This window comes from Chrysemys picta, chromosome 7 (genome assembly GCF_011386835.1).
Source record: "Chrysemys picta bellii isolate R12L10 chromosome 7, ASM1138683v2, whole genome shotgun sequence".
Lineage (NCBI taxonomy): Eukaryota > Metazoa > Chordata > Testudines > Emydidae > Chrysemys > Chrysemys picta.
In genome coordinates, this window is record NC_088797.1 from 93,082,089 (window position 1) to 93,089,835 (window position 7,747).

Here is a 7,747-nt window from a genome sequence, read left to right on the forward strand (position 1 = left end):
TTGCTCACCTTGGGGCCTCCCCGGCTCTTTTTCTGGGCCTCAGAGTGCTCCTTGTTCTTCATGACTTGGCCCTTCGGCGAAGTCATTATAGTCCTCCCCTTCTCAGGTATCCAAGTCTCACTGGATCAACTGTCCTCAGACTCTCCAGTCCATGGCAAGGTCCTGTGACACTTTCCCAGCAGCTTGTAGGGGAATCTGGGCCTGCCCACTAGTCCAGGTTCCAGTCCAGGGACCCTATATCCAGCAACTATGATCTCATTGCTCCCAGACCCTGTTGCTATTTCCCTGAACTCCTTCCTATTTCTCTGCTCCTGGGTTTACCAGCTCAAACTCCCTCATCACAGTGTCTGCCTGCAGACTACTTAGCTCTACAGCCCCAAACATATCTTCCCTCTCCCAGAGAGTTACTTTTCCTGCAGTGCTCTGTTGTTCTCAGTTCGTTGGCTTTTTACAAGTTCAGTTTACCCCTGCCCAGCTGGGCTTCATCATCATTTAGCCTTTCAAGCCTTGGCTCTCCACCAGGTGCAGCCTATCAGGTGAATTAAACTAATGTAACCTGCTCTGCCTTGTGTGGGATGGACACAGCAACATAGCAGATAATATTTTTTTCAAATGCTTTACATGAAACAGATTCTATAGAAGTTGCATAGTGGAAAAAAAAAGTCATAGATCAGTATGTCACTTATCCTTTCAGCATGCGTGATTTTAGGTTTACATATAAAAGTGAAAGTTTCCACTAAAAAAAATTATTATAAAAATAAATAGTTCTACAGTGAATCTGAGCCTTTGAATTGTTTCCATCATAGGGGGGGAAAAAAGATGGTAATGCACGTGGATGGGCACTGTCCCAGTACATGGGCTGCCAGTGGAAGCATTGTTTTACATTAACTCTGAGAATAGAAAAATATAACAATTGTTTTGTGTTTTGACTAGGAGGACTTCAACAAAAACATTTCTTGCATTCAGTGATGAAAACAGAAAGAACATATAAACTTTGCAACAAGGGATTGCTCTTCAGGCTATTGTCAAAATATTGCTTCAGTTTTATATTAGCATGAATTTAATAGAAACTCATTGCTCCATTTCCTCATAAGTTGTGTGTAAAACAAGAACATATTTACTTAGAGTGACTTGATATATGTACATAATATTACTAAGCCATAAATAATATAAGGTGGTGTATAAAGTATTCAGGCACAGTGTATATAAATAATTTCTAATAAATACAATGCACACAGTCAGAGTCTGATACCATTGGCACTAGGTATGCGGAGTGGCATTTTACTCTGCAAGTAGCTTCATTGAACTCAGTGTGAGAATAAGGTTCTACACACCATGAATAATGCATCAAATTGGTTCACAGAACAGAAGGGCAATGCCACATCTTTTCACCTCTCCTAAGGAAAAAAAAAATTAAGATGTACACTTTTACCCACATCTATATATATACACACATATAGAAATATATAACAGAGGAGGAAGTAGGTGTCCAAATAATTCTATGTAACTTCATTATCATCCATTGGTTTTGTAACCTATTTCTAGAGACATTCTCCCACAAATGGTACTTTTTTAATTCTATATGTATGTTTGTTAATGATCTCCTTTGGGTGAATGGGGTTTGATTTTGTCTGAATAATTTCTATTACTATTTGCTATTCCACTGGATGATTGACTTTCTGAGTGACTTAGGCCTGCTGCATTTTTTCCTTTAAAATTCCCTTTATTTATTTTTAGTGTTGTCTTTGTAATGATTGATTAGTTTCATAACAAGCCTTTTTCTTTTTCTTTTTCTTTTTTTTTTTGCAAAGGGGGTAGGGAAAAGTGGAGCTACTTTTCCATTTAGAGATTGTGTTCTAAGTGCAAATCTTTAGGATTTTTCTTCTGAACAGTTTGTATTTAAAATCTTCAGGTGACAATACTCATTCTAACACCTAGTAAAATATGTTTATTAAAATAACCACTCTTATGATTAACTCTTATTTTCACAGGTTTGTGACAAAAACATTTTAAACAATGATCTTGAGTGACTTCAGGCATGAAAACACTTGTTTGTATTCTTGCACACACACAATTTTAGCAACAAAACTCTTCACTGTGGGAGAGGAGTCACATACAGTCGGTAGGCTAATATAGTGAATACTCCTAATGAGAAACATTCTGTCTTGCCCTTCCCTTCCCCATTCCAATGGCATTTGGCATATTGTAGTTTTGTGCAGTTTTTGAGATCTGAATCTCCGAAAACCTCCAAGTGTAGAATGCTTTAGCTTGAAACACTCTGGTTTGGATATAATATCTGAAGGCTCTGAATTGAGGTTACACAAGGCAGATGAGAAAGATGAAGAAAATATTTCGATAATAAATTTGATGGTATTATGACTGAATGCCAATGAAATCGTATCAGTAACCTTAAAAAATAACTTGAGACTTAAAAAAATTAGATTGGTAAGGGTTCCTAGAAGCATGGAGTCAAGAAAAGAGGCACTTTTCTGTGAATGGATTAAAATGTATGGTCTTTTTCTTTCCTTTATACATTTTGCCAGATAAAGCAGTCAGGGGACACAATTCCAGTTGAATACTGAGTTCTTAGCATGAGAAATAATATCTGAAGTTAGCATACCAATCTCTAGTAAATTTCATTTTCAAGGTTTGAGCATATTCTTTTTCTACAAATAATGGCCTTCTTTTACTCTAGCAGTAAAAGTCTGTAGGGCTGTCAAGCCAGAAATAAAGGGTGTAGGTTTGAACTGTGCTCTTCTTGAAATTTTTGTATGCAGTGTTTCATTTAATGGTCATATGTGTATATTTTCCCCTTCACTTCGGGAACTCCGTTGTTTTTAGAGGACAAAGAAATTGATAGTTTCTACATTTTGGAAAAAATACCTACAGAAGATAAAAAGGGAAAAGATTCCCTATGTATTTCCCATTTTACTTGTATCATTTTAAGATTTATTCTAAGGAACAACTTTTATTTTCTATATAGGGAATTATACATCTAAAAAAAAACCAGACTATATTTCAGAGTGGTAGCCGTGTTAGTCTGTATCAGCAAAAAGAGTGAGGAGTACTTGTGGCACCTTAGAGACTGACAAATTTATTTGAGCATAAGCTTTCGTGGGCTACAGCCCACTTCATTGGATGGGTTTTAGCCCACAAAAGCTTATGCTCAAATAAATGTGTTAGTCTCTAAGGTGCCACAGTTACTTCTCATTCTTTTAACCAGACTATAGAATGTCGATGCTTCCAACAAATCTAGCATCTTGCTAGATATGTCAAATAATTTTTTTTACTAATAATGCAAATCTGAATCTCAGGGCACTGATTTTGATGTTACTCCTTTCTAGAGCTGGCTAGGAAACTGTTTTCTATCCCATGAAATTTTTTGAAATGTTTTTAAAAATTGTTCATGGCACAATACGATGGATCCAGACCTTTAGAGCTTTTTCCAAAAAAAATAAAGAGTAACTGCCATTCAATAGCCAATAGCCCAGTGCTTAGGGCACTGTGGAAGACCCAAGTTCAAGTCCCTGCACTTCCTGCTTCAGAGCAGAGCCCTAACTATTAAGGCATCTTTTACAGAGGACAGTATCAGCAGCGAACCGCCTGAACAAAAGGCAGTTTTTGACTCTTTTTCAGAAGACATTTGATGCCCTTCAGGAAAGAGTGAGGATTTGTGCAATGGACAAGTGGGTCCTGCTTGTGATTAAGAGAATACTGTAAATTGTTAGTGGTACTACACTATTGTTGGTCCCAGGGAGAGCATTCACTATTCCATGGTTAACCAGATATTTACCTTGAGACAGCTTTTTGAGACGACAGCTAAATTTGATAAGTTGTGTAGAGCACTTTTTATAGACTTCTGTCAGGCCTTTGATTCAGCACATTAAGCAAGTTAGTGGGATCTGATGAAGCATCTCTGTGTCCTTGGGAAAATAATGTCATTGATAGAACAAAAAGAACAGAGACTAACGAATTTATCTGAGCATAAGCTTTTGTGGGCTACAGCCTATTTCATCGGATGCATAGAATGGAACACACAGAAAGAAGATGTTTATACATACAGAGAACGTGAAAAGGTGGGAGTAGCCATACCAACTGTAAGAGGCCAATCAATGGAGATAAGCTATCATCAGCAGGAGAGAGAAAAATACCTTTGATAGAACAGTTCTAACACGGAACAGAAAGCTGTATTCAAGTCAATGCAAATACAGAGCATGGTTTCCTATCTCCCCAAGAGTTTGGCAAGCCTGCATTCGGTTACCATCTTTGTACGACATTGGCACTGACTGCTTAATGGATAAGCTTAAGGAGGCGGCTGTTAAAGGCACTGAACTACAATTCTGCTTTGAGAGCTTGAATACACTGCTGACATTGTCTTGTTGGCTCACTTTGGTGAATTTCTGCAGCTGATGGCTGATTAGGCTGGGCATGAAACAGCATTCTCTGGTCAGATTATTAATCTGGATAAACCAAATTCCCTGGCCATTATCATCAAATGGCCTCTAGCTCCAGATTACTACCAGCTCAGTATTAATGAGTCCAGACAGGACATCAAGCAGGTACCATCCGTCAAATATGTGGGCAGCATTTTAGACCACGCTGGAGGATGCACAAAAGATGTGGATGCTTATATAGCAGCTGCTGCGATGTTTTGGCCCCTTCAGCAGCCTTTGTGGGGACAACATGACCATCATGCTTGCTACCAGGCTTTCTTTCTATAGAATCAGTTATACCAGCTCTGGTGTACGTAAGTAAAATGACGGCACTGAAGGAGGTTGAAGAACACTGTATTGATGTTTTCAATTTTCATCTTCTCCGCTAGATGCTCCATATCAAGTGGCAGGACAATATCAGAAACAAGGATATCTGAAGCCAAATACCAGCAAGCATCTCCATCATCACTAGTTCAGTTTTGGCAGATTTCTTGGTGTGGACATCTAAGAACATCACTACACAGCTACTACTACACATGAGTGATGGTGGTTTGACTGTATTTAAGTCCATAAATAAGGTGCACCTTGTCAGAAATTGATCTGGGTGATGCTTGGATTGCTGTGAGGGCATGTCCCTTTGAGATTTTCCATGATGATGATGGTAAACTATTCACCATTCTCCCAGGAATCTTCCCCTCTGCCCTTTCCAATAATTCTGTGAAGAAAAGTATCTCTAAAGTAATATTAGCATTATTGGTGAAAGCAAGGATTGAGGGAGGGCTGGCAGCCTGTAAATTAGGCAGAAATAAGCCAGCTCAGTTCTCTGCTTCAAAGGGAGCTATGTAGTTGTTGTGTGGTCTTTTAATCTAAGGCAGAGAATATTTTGTTGTTCTGCAATATCCTGTTGACTTTTCCCCTTCAACCCCATCTTTTTTGAACTGTTAGTAACTTTTTTGAAAATATGAATAAGAACTACAAAAATAAAATTTATGTAGGGAAGGGACTTTGCAGATTGACACTTACAAGAGGGTCTATCTAGTTGCAAGAACTTCCAAAGCTTTTCAGGTCTGTCCTCCCCATGAGTGAGAGCTAGTGGAGGTGGTGATTGTGCTGTGGAGAGGAAAAAGAGTCTTCTCTCATTCAAGGTAACGGTGAGGCCTGGATTAAGAGGTCTAAGAGGCAGGGCCTGGAGGTGAATTGTGATATTTTGTAGAGCTTACAACCTTACGATAGGTTTTCCTTCTGTGCTTAGCTAACTTATACCTCCTGATTTCTGAATACATACTGGGGTTGAGAGGAAAGAAGCTGGTGAGGTGCAGTTCTCCTCAACAACAGAGTTTGAGTTCCTTGTCCTCTCTTCTCATGCATAAAGTAGGTAGGCCATGGGCAGATAGATAAGTTAAAAATCAGATAAAATCTTCAGACTATTCTGCTGGCTTTTCACACCACAAAGATCAGTCCCACAGATGGCTTCAAGGGAAAGCCATAGATCTGGGCATTTGTTGCCCTTTCTGAGTCTGGACTCCATCACAGAGCTGCCATGATTGATGTCTGGTGAGGTCCAGGAAAAACAGCTGAGGAGACAAGTGTGTTGAGCTAAAATGAAAAGGAAGGAAAATCTCTGTCCACTGGCTGGCTGTTCTGATATGAGGAGCAACCTGCAAGATTTTAATCATTATCCAAAACTATTATTAAACTTTCTCTCATTTGTCCTTTGAAACTGCAGTACTTTTTCCAAGATAGGAATTGCTTGTACATTTATCCTTATGGATTGCCACTACCCCTATTCCAATGCTAATAAATGTCATTATAAAATAGCAAAACATTGTCATATCCATCTCATTAATACACTTAACTATAGTCTACTGCATTCATGTGTCACTATTTCAGACAGCAGTATTACATACCTAGTAAACAACTGTTTTATAAGCAATTAGTTATCGTTCTCTATTAGAAGAGAAGGCTGTTCACAACCAATTGCTCTGCTGTGCTATTTAATCTCTGAATTTGTTAATGTGACTCATTATGAGGCCGTATGTTGGATTTTGTATGTAAGGCCAGTTTAAAGGTTCAACTGAAGTGTGTTGTCACTAGTAAATCACAACATTTCACCTTCTGAGGATTGTTCATTTGGACACTGCCTTTACATTTTCCTCACAGACCTGGCTGATATGCACACCTGTCCTTGAAAATTGTTCCCTTGTATTCATGACTGTCAATTGCAACCCTGTTTCTGTATCATTCGGGTACCAAGCAAAAACTAGTCAATCAAAATTACTTGTCAGCATTTGGCAGCTGGAAAGGCAGTTTGTGGAAGTATGTAGGAGTATAACTGGATTACAGCTATTCAGTTACTTTCCAGAACAGAAGAGCAAAAATAAGATTCATGCGGAGAGTAACCCAGTCAACCAGACATTCATTGCTGACTATGTAGTTACACTAATTAAGGAGACCAACCATTTAATTTTCTTAAAAGGATGATGATGACTTTCCTAAACTATGTGTATTCAATCAACCCTGCAAAAAGTTACCAGAAAAAGAAACATTTTTAAAAATAAAATTGTAAGAATCCAATCAGGGATAGGTTTCAGCATGTTGAATGACCCATATTCACAGTCTGAACTAGGGCTAACTAAATAGACTAATATTACCAAAGTCTGAATAAAGTGCCCTACTGATGGTGGCTGCTGAATGGCTTTGTGGAAACTTCACCCTCATTATGAACACTTGTTTAAAATCGCTGATGCTTGAGTTCACTGACCTATTTGCAAGTATTCCTGTATTTATGGTTTTGAAATGAAATTGTTTACATTAAAGGGTTCTGTGAACCATCCAAATAATCTGTGAGGAGGCTATTCAAACACTGCCCCCTCTTCCCTAGTTTCAAGTATACAAGATTATTTGGAACAAATACACTTAAATTACAGTTACCTAATCTTTGTACATATATGTTCGGAAAATGTCAGCAATTATCAGAATAACCTCAGGATTCAGGGGGGAAAAGTGAGACTAGAGATCTGATGTTTTTCTGAAATAATTTAGCAGAAGATGATGACTTCTGTTTAAACCTTCTGAAGAAAAAGTAGTTTTCAAATAAAGACAATTTACCAGTTTAATTAAAATGCTATTGAGAGGATTATGAAATGTCTAAATCAAGGAAAGATTCCAGAGGAACACACAATCTAGACTTCTATTTATCTAAGCAAAACCCCAGTTACAAAAGTATATGTACAAACATATTAATTGTCCAGATCCTGCATTTCTTCTGCACCCAAAACACCCACTTGAAGAAATTTGATTTTTGTGTGTGTAAA

The 7,747-nt window shown here is 38.1% G+C and overlaps 1 protein-coding gene across 6 annotated transcripts in view; it reads right to left on the bottom strand.

Moving 5' to 3' along the window:
* The window catches only part of PRKG1 (protein kinase cGMP-dependent 1), an 887,331-nt gene that overhangs the window by 681,485 nt on the left and 198,099 nt on the right, over window positions 1-7,747 (bottom strand). The gene's annotated exons all lie outside the window — the stretch shown is intronic.